The sequence below is a fragment of the Ursus arctos genome, unplaced genomic scaffold (assembly GCF_023065955.2).
Source record: "Ursus arctos isolate Adak ecotype North America unplaced genomic scaffold, UrsArc2.0 scaffold_9, whole genome shotgun sequence".
NCBI classification, from domain to species: Eukaryota; Metazoa; Chordata; class Mammalia; order Carnivora; family Ursidae; genus Ursus; species Ursus arctos.
In genome coordinates, this window is record NW_026623111.1 from 53,465,351 (window position 1) to 53,484,833 (window position 19,483).

At 35.9% G+C, this 19,483-nt stretch overlaps 1 protein-coding gene across 2 annotated transcripts in view; it reads left to right on the top strand.

Moving 5' to 3' along the window:
* The window catches only part of CSN1S1 (casein alpha s1), a 100,111-nt gene that overhangs the window by 67,858 nt on the left and 12,770 nt on the right, over positions 1-19,483 (top strand). For both annotated transcript variants that reach the window (XM_044380901.3, XM_044380902.3), the window contains 2 exons: positions 16,537-16,916; positions 18,439-18,523. The gene's annotated coding sequence lies outside the window, so the exon portion shown is untranslated. The remainder of the gene's footprint in view (positions 1-16,536; positions 16,917-18,438; positions 18,524-19,483) is intronic.

Consider the following 19,483-nt stretch of genomic DNA (forward strand, 5'->3'; position numbering starts at 1 on the left):
CTTATGAATGATTATGTGCCAAAAAACATCCACTATTTTCTTCATCATTTATCTATATTTTAACCCTTTTTTATAAACTCATAATTTTATAAAGAAATAATCATAAACAACATATTTAGAGATCACAAAGCAATTAAGTGTATACCTGAAATGTACACATCTAAACACTAACTTTTTTTTTAAGTTTTCATATAAATTCCAGTTAGTTAACATACAGTATAATATTAGTTTCAGGTGTGCACTATAGTGATTCAACACTTCCATGCATTACGCAGTGCAAAACACTATTGAAATCAATAGCAGAAGTCAGAAAGAGAAAACTAAACTTGATTTCTTAGAATAAGAATAAGTTTATAAAGTATGGCATATCGGTAGAGGGCAAAATAACCTTTATATTATATAAAAATCTCTAAATTACCATTTGGTAACGATGTTTTATTTTTTTTAATTATTGAAATTCTATGTATTGGCTATATACTGTGGGTCAGGCACTTTTTTAGGTAGTTAGGATATATTAGTGAACAACGCTGGCAAAAATGCCTATCTTGTAGTGCTTGAATTTTACAGGAATGTAGCAGAACATATGCTTTTAATAGACATAATACAAATTCTACATTATATTAGAATATGGTGCAGGCTGTTGGGAAAAAAAAGGACTTGGGATGCCTGGGTGGCTCAGTAGGTGAAGTGTCTGACTTGATTTTGGCTCAGGTCATGATCTCAGGGTTGTGAGATCCAGCCCCACCTTGAGCCTTATGTTGGGCTCTACACTCAGCTTGCTCAGCTCAGAGCCTGCTCGAGATTCTCTCTCTCCCTCACCACCACCCCCCAACTCCTGCACGTCTCTCACACGCGTGCGTACACATGCTCTCAAATTAATTAATTAATTAAATCTTTTTTTAAAAGAATAGGAAAGAACAAAGCAGGCTGGCGGGGATCAGTATGGTAAGATGGTCAGGGAAGAAGAAAGCTGCTAAGGCCTCTCATGAGAATAAGGCACCTTGCACACAGAAGGCATTTGTCAAACGGCAAATGTAATTCCCTTTGCTACCAATTTATTTATGACTTCAGGTAACAGAGTATTTCTGTAAAATTAGGTTTATTTAACACCAGGGTAAACAACATTTTCTGAAAGAATAGATTTGATCACATGGACTCATACTTCAAAACACTTTTATTTCATTATTTCCAAGTTCTAAGATTACGTATATGCATGTGAAATAGTATCTGCTTCGGGGCGCCTGGGTGGCACAGCGGTTAAGCGTCTGCCTTTGGCTCAGGGCGTGATCCCGGCGTTATGGGATCAAGCCCCACATCAGGCTCCTCTGCTATGAGCCTGCTTCTTCCTCTCCACTCCCCCTGCTTGTGTTCCCTCTCTCGCTGGCTGTCTCTATCTCTGTCTAATAAATAAATAAAATCTTTAAAAAAAAAAAAAAAAAAAAAAAAAGAAATAGTATCTGCTTCATGTTAAATAAATACTAAAGGGCTGTTACTGTTTATCTACCACCCTAACCTAATTCTGAGTGGCAAATTTTTTGGCCAATAGCACAATTCAGATTTTAATTAAGGTATCATCAATTGGGTTTATCTCTGCAGTTCAACTTTTTAAAACAAAATAGATAGACGCTCTTCATGGAATGCTGACTAGAATTTTCAAAAGTCACCGTGGATTACTTCTCTCCTCTTCTTATTATTTTTTGTATCCCTTCTCACCTTATTTTCCTGTTCTGTCTCTTCACTGCCTAACACACATACCAGGTTTCAAGTTATTCATCATTAAATGATTGAATTATTGAATAATTCTGGTTGATAAAAATGACAGGCACTAAAAGGGGAAAATATGTGAATAGCTATTGTTTGCACAGTATCATCACATTCGCTTTACACCTACAAGCTCAAATCCATAATTACAGATTGGTAGTTGCTGTCTCTAAGACACAAAAATCATGGTATATCTCAACCCAGGAAATGTAATACTTCCAAGTTTTTAATATATTTATTTCCATATCTGTTTAGAAATATTGCATCTCTATTAGATGCAACATACTTTGAGGGTGACAAGAATAAATAATAATGTTTAAACCTTCAGGGAAAGAAAGAGAGAAGAGGAGAAGAAGGAGCAGGAGGAGGAGGAGAGGAAGGGAGGGAGGGAGGAGAGGAGAGAAGGGGAAGTCTGAAGAAAGGTTACACAAAACTTATCATTATAAATGTTACAGTTCTTTAAATACCTTAATAGAAGTTCAATGTACTATAAAAGTTGAAAGTGAGCATAAGCTGCTTCCTCCTGAAGCAATCAGGGAGATGAGAACACAGCATTCTTCAAGGGGAAAGGAGGAGTGAGGAACAATGAATCTAAAGTTATGGAGCCCTTGCACATTCACGATATAGTTGCAAATCTTTCATCTTATTTCCCATCATCTGTATAACAACATCATTATCCTCACCTCCATTTTTCAGTGAAGATTCATAAACTTTAACTTCCCAAAGTCACACAGTGACTTTTCTCTTTTTCAAAGACTATTATCTTCTCCAAATATCTTATGGAGACACCATAAAATCCCATCCTGTGTCACCATAGGAAATTGAGACCCCACCAGAATATTGCTGGTGGTTTTTCTAAACATTTTAAAATCCTCATTCTGAACTGTTGCTCTTGGCATCAACCCTGGTGATTGCATCAAAACTTCTTCATGTTGGATTCTTCTTACTGTATTACTTTCATCCAAGCATGAACACACACTTCCTCTGCTCCCAGAGATGTAGCTTACACAAGGCTGTTGACTTTGTCAGAATTCCCTTACTACTTAATAATGTCAAAGGGGAAAACAGTGCAGAGGAAAGAAGAAACAAAAAAACAAACCAACTCTGAAACTAAATGATCATCAACGACCCTGACATCCATTAGCTAAACTCCAACAGAAAGTCTTTCGCAGGACTTCGTCTGTCTTGGCACCAACCAGCTGTCATAGGCTGTCGTTTGCCTCATTTGAAATCAGAGTTACTCAAATGCTGTCATACTTAGCTAGATTCAGGGCCCCCGCAATCTGGTCCTAACGTGCCTAATGGAAGCCAAAAATGAACTAGCAGGTTACTGTTTTCCACTTTTACCAGATGTTCTTTTACATCATTTTACAAAACAGTTCCACACCTCTTGAACCTAAACTTTACCAGTCAAGATTTTGCTAAGATTTCACACAACTAAACGAAACTAAACACGTTTTTAGGAATGACAAAGGAAAGAAGAAAGGTCTGCACTTAATTTTATATGAAAAACAACTTTTCTGTTGGCCTAACTATGCCACACCATGGCGCTTGATGCTGAACTGAGGTCTATGTTGTTTCAGATCTCATTCTTTTTTCATGAAGTTACCTCTTTCACATAAAGGTAAGTATATTTCAGTAGTTTGGGAAAGAGTCAAAGGCAGAGAGGTGGAAAAAACTAAGGGTAAGTTTGAGAAATAGCAATAGGCCAGTTGAATGACACCCAGGTTCTGTTTAAAACAATATTGTGAGAATTGGTTGGAAAGATAATTTCAGTTTCACTCCATATGTGAACAATTAAAACTAAGATATTTGAACATAATTCACCAGGTGCCATGTAGCCAACAAAACGGAAACTTGGGAAGATAGAAGAAGCTAGATGTCCAAGTTCCACTGCCTAATGTACAACATGGAGCTGTATCAGTTGTGTCCACACCACCAACTTGGAGCAATGTCTGCTCATCCGCGGCATCCGAGTGACTGCACGCCGATCCCAGTGCCTTTGTTCCAACTTTTGAACCAGTAGTCTATGTATTGTCTAGACACTAGTGAAATGTGCTCTTTTGGGATTTAGTACCTATTCTATCCTTGCCAGGGTAGATTGGGGGATTCAGAGTGTCCTTTGCTTCCCAAGATTGCCCCGGACTACGGAGCCAGTAGCCTTGGACAGAAAATTGAATAACGAATGAAACAGTGTGCCTTCATTTTAGGAAAGTGATGTTAAATTAGTATGCTTCAATGTTCAGTTAAATTTTTTTTTAAAATTTTGTCTCTGAGAATTTTTTTTATCTCTTTAATTTTTTTCAACTATGTCTTCTAGTTTTCCTCAGGATGGCTCTGTGTGCTCTCTTGTTTCATTATATTCCTTATCCAGTTTCTTTACCTACTTTTTTTTTTTTTAAGATTTTATTTATTCATTTGACAGAGAAAGAGAAACAGTCCATGAGAGAGGGAACACAAGCAGGGGGAGTGGGAGAGAAAGAAGCAGGCTCCCAGCGGAAAGAAGCAGGCTCCCAGAACTCCAGGATCACACCCTGAGCCGAAGGCAGACGCCTAACGACTGAGCCACCCAGGCGCCCCTCTTTACCTACTTTAACTATAGAATGAACCGGGCTCAAGCACAGATATATATCCCTGTTTTTGTTTATAATTTTAAGTACTCCCCTTCATTGCTCTAGTTCTTTCAGACCTCTTACTTATAACACCAAAATTTGGAGATGAAATTGTATTCTTTTAATTCAGCATAACATACACAATAACGTAAAGAGCCAGGATTAACTTTTCTACTTTTCCCATCCCAGGATATATGCCAACAACACGATCTTCATCTTAATGCCATCCAAAACTTCAATAAAGCCTCTGCCATTGCTGCTTTGTTAGAAATAAACAAACAGGGGCGCCTGGGTGGCTCAGTCGTTAAGCGTCTGCCTTCGGCTCAGGGTGTGATCCCGGCGTTATGGGATCGAGCCCCACATCAGGCTCCTCCGCTGGGAGCCTGCTTCTTCCTCTCCCACTCCCCCTGCTTGTGTTCCCTCTCTCGCTGGCTGTCTCTCTCTGTCAAATAAATAAATAAAATCTTTAAAAAAATAAAATAAAAAAATAAAAGAGAATATATATGTGTGTGTCAGTGATTGGGGGTGTGTGTGTGTGTACATAAACATATGTATTTTTTTTCTTAGTGTTCTTTGTGAAAAGGGGAGTATTACGGTCCTACCAGTAAGCTTAGACATTTATGCTCTTGATCCTTGTTTTTTGTAAGATTTGTAAGATTTCCCATTTCAAGACATTGGAAAGTTAATTACTAAATTCCACATTTAAAGAAATTAACTAACTCAATGGTGTAAAACCTAGCAATCTTGTCAATGTACCTTGGCAATCCAGGTACATCTGGTAGATCAGAAAATTTCTCCTAAGAAAAATATGATCATTATACAATGTTTTTTATTTGTGTGAGTTTATGGATATTACTTTTGAAAGGAAGATCAGCATTATCTCTGCAATATTTGCCAGAAAACTTTGTGGGTTTTTTTTTAAAGATTTTATTTGTTTATTTGAGAGAGAGAAAGCATGCAAGTGCACGAGCAGGGAGAGGGACAGAGGGAGGAGGAGAAGTAGACACCCCAACCAGCAGGGAGCCTGAGACAGGACTCAATCTCAGGACCCCAAGATCATGACCCTACCTGAAGGCAGCTGCTTAACCAACTGACCACCCAGGTGCCCTGACTTTGATAGTCTTTAACCAACACTTACCAAATATATTTAATCACAGATCTTTTTTTTCCCCTTTACCTGGTAACATTTTGCAAAGTGCTGTTTAGTTTACAAAATGCAGATTCAGAGTTATCAGCTGAATTCTGCAGAGAAATATATGTCAAATTCCTCAAGATTGCTAGAAAACCGTGAATTGTTCCACAACTTTATTTCAGGCAGGATCTTAAAGAGAAATAACCCTGACTACTAAGAAAGAAGGCCCTTCTTGTCTCAAACCTTGTAAATTTTTCAAGGGTTGTTAATCTTCTTGGAATTTGGAGAAAACCCCATCTTACAGTTATAAGGATAAAAAAAAACTTTCCATAATAAATGCAATATATAAATACTGTGTTAGTGATCTCTTTTCATAGATTTGAAAAGCAGCCACATTTATGCAAATCAAAGCACTTCCTGAGCACTGTTTCTTACGGGATTGAAAGCCAGAAAGCCAGAAAATCATATATGATTTGTAGGGACTTCCAGTTTAATTAAAGTACTTAGAGTGAGAGTATTATTGCATTATATGAGAAGAACTCAGAATATGAAATTCAAAGAACTTATTATTTATTTCCTATCTATCTGAGGAGCTGCATGACCTCTGTATCTGGCACATACACATACCCTTCCGAGCATGTTGCTAGGTACTAAGATTAAGACATTCGAGTGGAGAATCCAGGAAACAAAAAGCAAATAAATGTATATCACGATTAACCGATATAAATAACATGCAGATATATGTTATCTATATTAAAATTTCCTTATGTGCTAGTTACTCGCTTTACCGATAAATGCAATTCTAGCTATAGCTTATGCATCCTGATTTGTTATAATGCATCAAATATAGATGATTCTAGAAATATAAAGCTACTTATTATTTGATTTATCCATACAATTGAGATCATTTCCATCCATGTTTAAGTAGGGTTTATAGTATGTAAATCTTCAAACGTCCACTTTTAAATAGTTCTCTGAATTCCTCTTGGAAATATTTCTTTCCTCAATTGTACGTAGTCTTAGTATGAGGGCATGTGCACATACCTGATTCTCACTATAGAAGCTCAAAGAACCAGATCCTAATTCTTTATGTTTTGTTATAGCCAACATGACCCAAGTGGGATAATCAGAACTCACCTAGAATTGTGAATCTTGATTGAATAACCCCAAAGGGAAGACAAGTTTATATATTTTGGTCCAGCTGCTGTATAGGGGTCAGACTATTCCAGCTAGATAGCCTTGCTGTTCTATCTTCTAGCCTTAGAGCTACCTGGATCACTTAATATTACTATTAAATTATCCTTTAATTCTGAATCCTCCTCTTCAGAAACTTTTTTTCTCAAAGTATCCAGAGTTGATTTCAGGGGTTTGCAACCAAGAACCGAATCCTCCTGGCATTTGAAAAATTCCTGACTCCCTAGTTTTAGAACAAATACAGGGAAATTAAGATGCAAAGAAAGAAATGATGACTAAGGTCCTGGAATTAGATAAAATGATGAAATTTCAAGTTAGACACATTTCTAGTCTTTCTCTGATCACATAGGTGACATTATTTCACCAATATCAGCAAACACGGAATAACTTCGTTACCCCAGGACCTCCCAGAGCAGTATACCCCCCACAAGTCCACACAATCCAGCCACTTCCTTCTACTGCTAACCTTTCAAAATCTTTTCCTGTCCACCACACTCCAGGTGTCCTAAGGCTCTCATTGGTATACCTCTAATTTCTTCTAAATTACCTAGCCTAAAAAATGAAACAAAACAAAGTTTACTGCATATAAAAAATTAATCTATATCTTAATAGATGTGATTAGTTGAAAGATACTACCTTTACCAAAATTCGGAATTTAAAACAGGTGAAGTTGTAAGGGGGGGAGAGTCCATTATTATGCCACAATATTATAGCTATATAAAGCTTGCTTATTTATTATATGTCTTTTGTTTGTTTAATAAATTTGGTATTTACATATGCTTTCAGTACTAATCCTAACATTTCTATATTTATAGGTCCCTTCAACCAGAATTTCGGATGAAAGAGAGTAAAAAAATTAGAGTAACTGAAAATAATGCAAAAAAGCAAGGACTATGGGTTAACCATTGGAGAATAGAAGGGAAAAAAACACAACTAAAGAAGATAAAAAGAAGGAAAGCCTTTTCACAAATATAAATTCATAGCCCATTTAATCCTTTTAAAAATTCTTCTTTGGTTATTTTTATCCCTGTTTTCTTTCATTGCTTCTTTCTAGCCTTCATTTTAAGAATTTTCCTTTCTCATTTCTGTTCATATTAATGTACAAAACAGTTAAGCTCATGGGGTCCCTAAAACTTAATTCTGACTGACCAAAATGTGATATAATTATGTACAAAACTGAAAGCCTTGATTCACAACTTTCTGAAGAGTTCTGATAACTTTTTTGAGTAATTTCCTGTTTAAAAATTTTATTAAATATTAAATTGTCACATTTACCGTATTAGTTTCTAGATGCCAAGAGATTGACAATTTCTGGAGTCCTACTGAAAAACCCCTTTACTGGGTTTATTGATTTGGTGCTGTCATATCAATAATATTACAAAACACTCAGGGCAATTATTTATATGACAATTATCATTTTGCAAGGTAAATTGACTTTAGTCAATGACAAAGAGCGAGCTTTGGCATTCTAGTCAGGTGGACCCTTCAGTCTTGTGTTTTGCTCTCTCTCTCATTATTTTCCTTTTGTTTATTTTTTTTTCCAGAGTCATCCATCAGAGAAAAGCTTGACCTCTTTTTAATGGTCTTTCTGGTATTTGTCTCCTTCCTTAGTTTCTTCTTTTCCAAAATCAAGAGCCCAAAACAAGATCTGCAAACTTAGCTTGCTTAAAAAGATTCCCATTGAGTGGACTCTTAAGTACTTCAAAATGTCTCCAACTTCAGGTTCAGAAACTTCAAAGGATCTGTGATTTTTATCCTCCCTGTATGATAAGGAGATAGCCTGCCACAGAGATACCACAGAAGACACTAGAATCCTGAACACAAGACAAAAAACTTTATTACACACAGCAATCACCATAGAATCTCAACATCTGCCTGGTTCCTCCTCCCCATTTTCACCGTGCTTTGTGAAGAGGGGCGGGGATACCTGAGTACACAGCAGGTTGTGTTACAGGGAAGCAAATCTGCAAACTTCAGGAATGCAATTTTTTCAAAATGAGCAAGTAACCTTACCTGACATTTATTCCGGAGAGAGCCATTACTTTATTAGAACAGCAAACAAGCCTGCCTTTTATTCTGAAGGAAGACTATCTTCCTAGGATGTTTGCTATAAAAACATTCTTGAAAAGATTGTTCAGAACAAAGGCAGCCAGTATCTCTACTTGCAAGATATTCAGAAAACTAAGGGGTCCATGGGGGACTGTCCCTTAGTCTTCTAGGAAGATAGACTCGTTTCTGATTTTTCCTCTTTTTTTGTAGGGGGGGAGGGGCAGAGGGATGTGGGGCTCAATCCCACAGGGCACTGAGATCATGACCTGAGCCGAAATCAAGAGTTGCACCCTTCATCAACTGAGCCACCTAGGCGCTCCATGACTTTTCCTCATTTTTCTCCTTAAAAATTTATTTATTTATTTATTTATTTATTTATTTATTTATCCGAAAGAGAGTTTAGGGGAGGGGGCGAGGGGGGAAGAGCAGAGGGAGAGGGACATAATACAGAAAAAAAGAAACACCAAACAACAAAAATTTGATTTGTTTATCTAAACATTGAAAACTCCTTGACATCAAACCCATCATAACACAAAAAGGCAAACTGCATCTGTGAAAACATGTCCACAAAATTAATGACAAAAGAAAAATATATTTATGATTAAGTTAATATCTACAAAAATATAAAAGCATTCCCCAAGGGAAGAACAAATGATAAGAAATAATTCAAATGAGTAGACGTGGTATACATGTTACAACCATATGTACATATAATAGCAGAAAACAAAAACTAAACTCTGAAAATATAAACGCCCCTTTGAGGGTAGCTAAATAAATTGTAATGTGTCAATAAGATGAAATATTGTGGAGCCATCATAGAAGATTACATAGAACTATGGTTTTTCTATCTGTGGTCCATAGAGCCTTAAAAGAGTCCCAGGGAAAGAAAAGGAGAATATTCCATCAGGTGGGGAACTATTCCTACCAAGTAAATTCACATTTATCTAATTTAGGTTTTGAATTTTGAAGAACAGGATCAACTGCTTAAAATGTGTTCAATATTATAATGTCATCTATAAATCTAAGGCAGTGTGGGAAAATGATGAGATAACAAAAGGTGGAAAAAACAGTTTATAAAATCAATGGAATTTACTATACACAACACTCATACATATAGCCAGAAACAAACTCCACATTCTTTTTTTTTTTACTAATGATTGGTTATTTGGGCTGTGGGTTAATGGATTTTCGTTTTTCTTATTGATTTTTTAAAATTTTGTAAATATTTAAATAGCCACTAAACTTGAATCTGCAACTGTCCTACAAAAGCGAAAGTTGTCACTCAAAACTCTGTATCTCACCTTACAAGCTGAATGTCAGAAACCTGTAAAACTGACTTCAGTGTTTCATTAATCTACTTGTTTATAAAAATTTAAATAATAAAACACAGAATATGATAAGGTCATTTGTTGGATTCTTAGCTAGAGACCAGAAAGTCTTGGGGGCAAATTTTTAACAATAAAGCACAGTACTGAAGAGGGGGCAATTTGGAGTAAAATAGCCCTTTCAAGCAGGGTTAGCCATTTTTGTCTTAACCCAAGAAAGTTGTGTAACTATCGGAAGCCTTAGTTTCTCCATCTCTAAAATTGAAATAAAAATAATATTCACTTTCTTAGATTGTCATGTGAAAAATCTTCATAATGAGCAAATCTTTAAAAAGTGCTAACACACACTATACATTAACTAATTGGAATTTAAATAAAAACTTAAAAACATTTTTTAAGAAGTGCTAGGGCAGTGCCTGAGTGCCTGGCTTATTAAAAGTGCTCAAGAAATGTCAGGTTGTATTACTGTCGGAAGAATCTGCATGCATTAGAAGACCGGCTCTATAATCAACAGTACAGGGTAGTGAATGTCCTTCCTTGTCTCCTCAGCAAAGTGCTTAGAAAGGAGAGAACCTGAAGGCCAGAAACCAAGCATGTGATTGTTGGACCAGGGCAGGACAGAACTCCTCTACCCTTCTCAGAGAGCTTGCAGGCAGAGGAAGAGGAAGGCCCTGGAGGTACTTGGGCTGGGACAAGCCATGACCATCCTGATCTGAAACAACAAGAGGAAGTTCATGACATCCTGGAAAGAGCTGGGGTGGGAAGGGCAGGGCAAAGGTGAAGAACACTGCAGAGCTTCACCGGGGAGAGAGTGCCAGCCTTTCAGGCTTCTGCCTTCCTCCTAAGAAGGAGAGATTCTGATTCTCAATATCAAGTCCAAATTCCCGTTGGTACTGTGTAGTCTTCCGTGTCCTGCTTGCAGTGGACACGGGTCACTTCCAGCCATGGCTATTAACATACTTTCCGGCCTCCCCTCTTCCCTCACCTCCTCAGCTAACACACTTCTACTCATCTTCCAAGTTTCCTTTCCTGATCTTTTCATGTCAAAGAGAACGCATCCTCTTTTGTGCCTTCAATGTTCTTGTATTCCTCAACAACTATAGCACTTTTCAATACATACAATTTAATAATTTATAAGTTTGTTTCCCCACAGCGTTATTTTAGAGTTTTAATTCCTCCATCCACGTGTCATTAGCACCGCCCTCATCTGTCAGCCTCTCTCACTTCTCAGTTTTCCAAATCTTACGCAGATATTAGTAGTCGTTTTAAATTTTTGACCACTTCATCCCATCATATGCCATCAGTCTTCTGGACTTCTGTTGTACCTCCCATATTGTGTCAGCCGTCTAGAAATTAGATCCTAAAATAACTTCTACTTGCTGTTCCACACTGGTATACCCCTCACGGCTGTAACTTATTCACTGACCATGTTAAAAATCCCCCACTTGCTCTCTGCTCCTCCTGACTTACCTCAGAACTATCTCTCTTCTGAAATACTCCAGCTCCACAGCCTCCTCAGGGTCCCTTTCACTGAGTCTACAAGAATTCAGTTATATTCTTAGAAACTCCTTCACCTCCTTTGCTTCCAGGACAGAAATTTGAACCTGAATCCTCCCAGATAAAAATACCCTATAACTCTCAAGGCAGAGAAGGTGCCCCTTCCTGTTTGCCACCTCTATCTGGAGGTAGGAAAGAGGAGAAGGAATCGTCATTCCTCCACCACTTCCACTTCCTGAGGACTTTCTGCACTGACTATACCAGGGCCCTCGGGACCTTGAAGTCTGTTATGCTCTAGTTCAACCTCGTCCTTGTCTCACTGCTGCCATCTACTGTCCTTCCGGCTCCCTAGTGCTACCCTTACTCAGAGGTTGCGTGTCATTCCATCTTGAAACCTGTCACGATCCTGGGCTATGTAGTACCCACACAAATAGTCCAATCCAACTCCTGACCTCTTTAACTTAAAAGACTTTCACCTGGAAATAAGTCAGACACAGGAAGACAAAGACCTTATGACTCCACTTATATGGGGAATCTAAAAAACAAAACAAAAGAACAAACCAACAAAAACCAAATAGACTCTTACCTATAGAGAGCAAACTGGTGGTTGCCAGCAGGGAGGGGAGTGGAGTGGAGGGAGTGGTGAAAGAGATGAAGGGGGTTAAGAGGTACAAACTTTTAGTTATAAAGTAAAGTGATGGAGATGAAAAGTACAGCATAGGGAATGTAGTCAAAAATATCGTAATAATGTTGTACGGTGACAGATGGTGATACACTCTTTGTGGTGAGCTTGGGAAAGGTATAGACTCGTCAAAACACTATGTTGTACACCTGAAACGAATATAACATCATATGTCAACTATATTTCAATAACAAACGATAAAAAATACCTTCACCTCACTTCACCAGTTAGCCTCTTACTGCCATTAGCAAGAATTTCTTTAAAATTTTTCGATTCTAAAATTTTCCTCTCTGCTCTAATTTTTACCTTTAGGCACTTCTGTACTTCCATATGAGTGACATTCTTACCAACTATTAAAGGCTAGCTAATCGATGAAGAAACATTAATACTGATAAAGGTGTAGTTATTAAAAGGAAAAAGGATCAGAACAATGTGGTTGGATGATGTTAGAGTTAGGAAGTTGCATATCTGACGGTCTGCAGACTTCTCCTGAAGTAATGTGAAGTTTGTCTTTAGCATGACTGTGACATTTTGTTTATTCTGCTAGTTCCTCTTACTCACACTGTCCTCTGACGGCTTAAATCAGTTCATCTTACATGCATGCTATGCATTCCTCTCTTGCTAGGATTTCACTTTCTCTATCGCCTATCTAAAGATAAAATACCTTGTATACATCAAGTGCTCCTGTTGAGTGCTATATTAGTAAGACACAGGCTCGCATGTTGGAAGATCTGAGCCACCGTTTACGCATTAATTGATGTATGACCTTGTATGGAAATCAATTTACTTAACTTAGAGAAGGTTTGGCTTGCTTATCTTGCTTTCCCTACGTTGCATGGTTCTTGTGAGGGGCAAATAGAATAATAACTGTGAGACTTTAAGCATTGTTAAGAACCATATAAATTAATAAATTAATATATTCCATTCTATTGGTGGATGCCTTATTATTCTGTCTGGGAAACTACAGTTGTTTCTAGTAGGTAATACAGTCTGTCAAAGCCATTATACGTCTACAATAGCATTGTTAAACAAGGACATCTAATGATTAGACCCAGTAAAGCATATCAATAATGAAAACTATGTTCTGTCAAGTCAGAGGAAGATCTATTTCTGAAAGGCAAAACTCTCTTACACATCAAATTTCCCTGTCTTTTAGAAAGAACTCACTAGGTAGCATTTAGTTAAATTTTAGCTCAATTTTCCCAGATGTCTTGAGTATGTAAAAGCCTCATTAGTGGCAAAATGAATGAATTTTGGTTGGCTGTGGCAAGGAGGTGGTAGTATTGGTATTACACAGACAAACTTACTCATAGAACATCCTACCTACAAAAAGAATCTAGGGCTGAGTAAGAAAATGCTTTATTCTGGACATTGTTATGAAGGTAAGCAATCTCATGGAAATACAATTCAGTGTTTTTTAACATCTGGTTTTGCTATGTATGTTACATGTTTTTACAATTTTACCATGCTGTTAAGTATTTTTTTATTTTTTTATATGCAAATTTTCACTGTTGGTAAGTTTAAAGGTGGACACTATACATTACATTTTCAAATCTCCTAGTTGCTTCCTACTCAAAGTGTGTCCCGTGGATCACCAGCAATGACATCACCCAAAAACTTGTTAAGAATGCAGGATCTCAGGACACACCTCAGACCCACTGAGCGTGAATCTGAAATTTAACACGATACTCTAGAGATTCATAAACACATTAAAATTTGAGAAGCACCTCGTAATTCACTGTTCTGTGAAAATTCATATAGGACAAGATTTCATTAGTAAAAACTCTAAACTCTCTTTTCGACTCCCTTGTCATACCCCATCCCAAACGTTCTTTAGCTGTGGTCACTATTAGAAATTTTGTCTCTACCTTTCTGCATATTTTCTATGCAGATACAAATATTAAAGTGTAATTTATAAATTCTCAAAAGTTTACAAATCTATGAGGTAGGAAGATAATTTGGGCACAAAATCATTAGTTGAGGGCTTTAAAAAATCATGTTCCAATAATGGATAATCTTAAATAAGCCCCTTGTTTCAGGTACTGCACACTTCGAAGTGTGTAATCTCATTTTTTTTCCCCTTTCATGTAGGAAGTGAATGTTATTGAACAGTTGGGAACATTGAGGCACAGTGATTTACTCCAGATAACAACAAGTTATGAGAGCCGAGATTAAAACTTACAGTTTGACCCCTGAGCCTTGCCTTGCAACCACCACTTATACCACTTTACTCAGATAAAGTGTGTTTTGTTTTATTTTAGCTCTCCGGAGACTATCGACAGGCCCCTGAAGAATTAAAAAGGAGATTTTTCTAAATACAAATACAAAAGTAAACATAGGTTCCATATTTCCACTGATATCATATATTCATAGTAGACAACAACTTCCTGAAAAGAACTCTATTTTATTTCTGGGTGCCAAGGTTCTGTTCCTACAATATCTGAGAGCAGATACTAAGCATCCTTTGTGAATCCTCTGGTACGTTCCAAGTGACGTGTGGGTTTCCAGAGAAAAGCAAAAGTATCTTTCACATTTCTCGGTAGATTTCCTTCTGGAAGTTTAGATGTTTGTCACATAGTTAAAGGACACTTTCCTAGAAGGCTCACCAGCCACGAAGCCAATGTTCCTGAGAGAATTATGACAAACTAATTTAGGAACTTTTTGTTCTGAATTATTGACTGTCTCATACAAGTGAGTCCTCTAAAGGAGATGTGAGTCTGGACCAGAACAAGCTGCAACAATATACATAACCTCACATGGTAAAGTTTGCCACTTAGCAAGTTTTCAAAATCTATGTCTATTGCTATGATATTTCTTTTCATTTTGTGCTAATTACTTTTACTAATAAGTACGAATTCAAGAAAGAAATAATTTTTCCGACATCGAAAAACTGGAAAACAAGGAAGCTTTCTATTTAGTTGTCCCTTAACTAACCTGCTTCCACTTTTCGTTTATTTAGGGACTCCTGGAATTTCCAAATCAATTGTATGGTATCTTTAGAGTGGCCATGCCATGGTGCGCCTAAAATAGTCCTAGTTTATGGCTGTTTTTGTATTATAATTACTAAAAGCAGACCATTTCATTATTATGAATGTTCATTGTTGAATGACCCATTATATGTTCACCTTACATGTGACCCTATTATAACAGAAAATTGATATTCAGGTAATAATCTGAATATCTCATAGGGCAAAGCCTCATCAGACTATAAATGGTCTAAATATGTGTTTCAGATCTGAGCTTTGTTTTAGTGACTAGAACTAATCAAATTTAACTGATAGAGCAAACAAAAAATATCAATAAAAGCAAGTGAATTTAGACTAAAATTTTGCAGGACTTGGCATTGTACAAATCTATAATGAACACATGAAACCATGTTTTCTCAAGTTATAGTAAACAGTTATAATTTAAAATGATAAGAATGATTATTAAAAATTACAACCTAATTTACTATCTTCAATACCTAATTCAGACACAGTGGAGATTAATCTGTATCCATTGGGGATTATAGATAGAAAAATTTGAATTTTGAGTTCATGAGAAGTCCCGTGGTAGATACACAAATTCACTGAGAGGTGCTTTGTCTTATGCACTTAGACACTTCTAAAAGTCTGATTGTTTCCTTTTGATGACAAGCCTTATTATTATCAAATATCCCCAAAAGTATGGTCTCCAGACCGAACTGTTCATAGGTACTCTGGAGGTCTTGTTCAAATCTCTATTTTTGGACTATCCAAAAATAATAAAATTATTTGCTTTTTGCATGTTAATTACCCACCATAGTACTTGGCCAGTGATTTTGTCTTGCTCAGCTTTTATATCCCCAGTTTCTTGCCCAGTTTCTTCATCTCCGTGAATAAATAAGTGAATGAAAATAAATAAACAAATGAAGATACGGTAGCTTTTTATAAATTACAGTAGATTTTTGTATAGTGTGATTCTGAGTAAGGCATAAAATAAGTCAATCATTCTGTATACACTACGGAGAAAAGACCAAAATATATAATGCAGCTGAGACTGCTTGCCCTCACTCCCCAGAATCAGAGTACAGGCATACCTCATTTTATTGCATTTCATGTTATTGTGCTTTGTGGATATTGCATTTTTTACAAATTGAAGGTTTGTGGCAACCCCGAGTCGAGCAAGTCTATCATGGCCATTTTTCCAACAGCATTTATTTGCTTCATGTCTCTCTGTTACATTTTGGTAATTCTCACAATAATTGAAAATTTTTCCTTATTACTATATTTGAATTGTTGCAATCTCATGATAAAATTTAAACAGATGAAGAGTTGCTTCTAATGGACAAGCGAAGAGAGTGGCTTCTTGAGATGGGATCTGCTCCTGGTGAGGATACTGTGAAGATTGTTGAAATGACAACAAAGGGTTTAGAATATTAATAAACGTAGGTGATAAAGCAGCAACAGGGTTTGAGAGGATTGGCTCTAATTTTGAAAGAAGTTCTCCTGTGGCTAAAATGCTATCAAGCAGCATTGCACAAGACAGAAAAAACATATGTGACAGAAGAGTCAACCGATGTGGCAACACTGCTAAAGCCACTCGAACCCTTGACAGCCACCACCTTGACCTGTCGGCAGCCGTCAATATCAAGGCAAGACCCCTCACCGCCAAAGGATGATGACTCGCTGAAAGGTCTGATTATGGTTAGTATTTTTTAGCAATTAAGTATTTTTTAAATTAAGGTATATACATTAGTTTTTAGACCTAACGCTATTACGTACGTAACAGACAACGGCATCATGTAAACATAACTGCTATCTACATGTACTGGAAAACCCAAGTTTATTTGACTCGCTTTATTACAATATTCGCTTTATTGCAGTGGCCTGGAACCCAGCCTGTAGTATCTCCAAGGTACGCCTGTAAATAGAAAACACTAGTAGGTTGTTAAAATGGATACGATGTAGTCAGCAAGGAAGATACTATGTTAAGAGAGCTTCAGTATGAAAAAACACAGTCTCCTCTTACTCTTGTTATAGAGAGACTGAACCACTCTGGTATTTCTTTTACCTCAGAATAATGTTCCTGTATTATGATTGTGACTAGCCTGTAAATATCGTTATAGTTTTTGTTTTTTAATTTTAAAATATATAGTATGTTCATTTAGCCAGCATATAGTACATCATTCGTTTTTTGGAAGTGTTCAATGATTCATTAATTTCATATAACACCCAGTGTTCATCACCACACATACCCCCAACAATAAAATTACTTCTCCAAGTAAAAAAATAAAATAAAATAAAATAAAATAAAAGACATGTAACACACATACATACACAAACACACACACAAAATATATATGATTCCTTTCTAGTAAAAATGCACTGATAATCAACAATATTCTCTTCAGCATACAAGATCTTTTCTAAAATGTATGATGCCACTTCATTCTCAGAGTAGAATTGGGGATTAGAGAGAGGGGCTTTCATTTTTTTTCCTTTTATTTACTTTAAAGGATGGAGAAATCACAGATACGTTTTACTTTTTACAACATTTAAAAATTTAATTCTTGAATAATTATTACTTTTAATTAAACAATCTAATAACTAAATTAATGAATGCTATCACAACTAGTACTCCCAAAATAAAGCAAACAAAAAATTATGTAATGTACTTAAAATGCCACCGAAATTTATAGGATAATTTTATTTCTTTTTTGGAAGAAAAGATTTGAGCACATACAATGTAAGTTACCCCATAATGTGAATAATTAAAGTAAATATTATGTGACAAATTGAGTTTTAAAAGATGAAATAAATAATGAATTATTCTCATGATCTAGTATGTTGGTAAAAATTGAAAAATTTTGAGGACCTTAATTTGTCCTAAGAATTTTCTTTATAAGTATTGGGTTTTTCAAAAGATAAAAAAGACAATTTTATTGATATATTAGTCTTTCTGATTATCCATTTAACATAAAACCATGGTCCTATCATAACCGTAAATCTAGAAATTTTTGTATTTTAATTTCAAATCTGGTTATTCCATTTCCTGTATAATCTGCTATCATAGTACGAATCACTCCTTTGTTGGAAACTCTCCTCAGAATTTCTGGGGAGAGAAATTAGACTGAAAATTAATTTCCCTTTTGAGAGAATTCTTAGAATTTAAATAAACCTATTGGTTGAACTGAAACCACAAAATTAGCATTTTACTTATCACTAGGTTTAAATAGCTGTGGAACAAAAACATCTGCCATCACCTTGATCATCAACCAAGGTTGCTTCTTCTTCCCAGTCTTGGGTTCAAGGTATTGTCTTTACATTTGGCAAAATTACTATGATTCCACATTGTCTAATCTTTCTTTCACTCTTCATTTAGATGCATTTGTAACTTTTCTATGTGTTTGCAAACATTGATACCTTCTTAAGGTATACTGGTAGGTTAAAGATGCATTTGCAAATTTTGTCACTATCCATCTCAGATCTTTAGGTGAAAAATTCATATAGTGTTATAAAGACCAAATTATTTTTTGATGACTTAGTAACTGAAATCTCACATATTGAAAAAGTAGATCCATCCTTTCAGTAGAGACTTGTGGGGAAGTAGTTTAAATTATTTTGCCCAATCCCATTGAAACTCATTATGCAAAATAGTTTCTGCTTTTTAATTACTGTAACAAAGACCATTTCTGGTAGAGTATTTCAAGGTCAGTTTTATTTCATGTCATTTGGCTAATTGAATTAATTCTATAAAAGGTATGTCAATGATAGATATAAAAGACTACTTTTTGTAAAGATGGTTTAATTTGGATATTTGGAAGGATGCAAATGGATAAAGATAGTAAATTCATTTTAGGTTTATAAATATGCCTTCTTTACTAATGTGTTTGGATTGTACAGTTTGTAAACCGAAGCAGTATATATAAAAAATCAGTATTAGTTTGTTGACTGAGGCATAAAAAATTGCATGTATAACATGATTTATTTTAAAAAATTCTCTGTAAGCCATTTTCCTACCACATTTAAATATCAGTAGTTGTAGATCATTGCAATTTGATGGAACTCTGGAAATCAAACATAACAAGATATCTGATTCTTATGATTCCGTCCAATCATCTTCATACAGTCATGTCGTGGATATACATTGCAGCAAAACATGAAGTGATAGCTAGATTCTTTTAAAAAAATAACTGATGGAGGTTAATAGTTTCTACATAATGCACTGATATCATTTCTCATGAAGATTCTGAAAGAGCAGGATGGTCTGA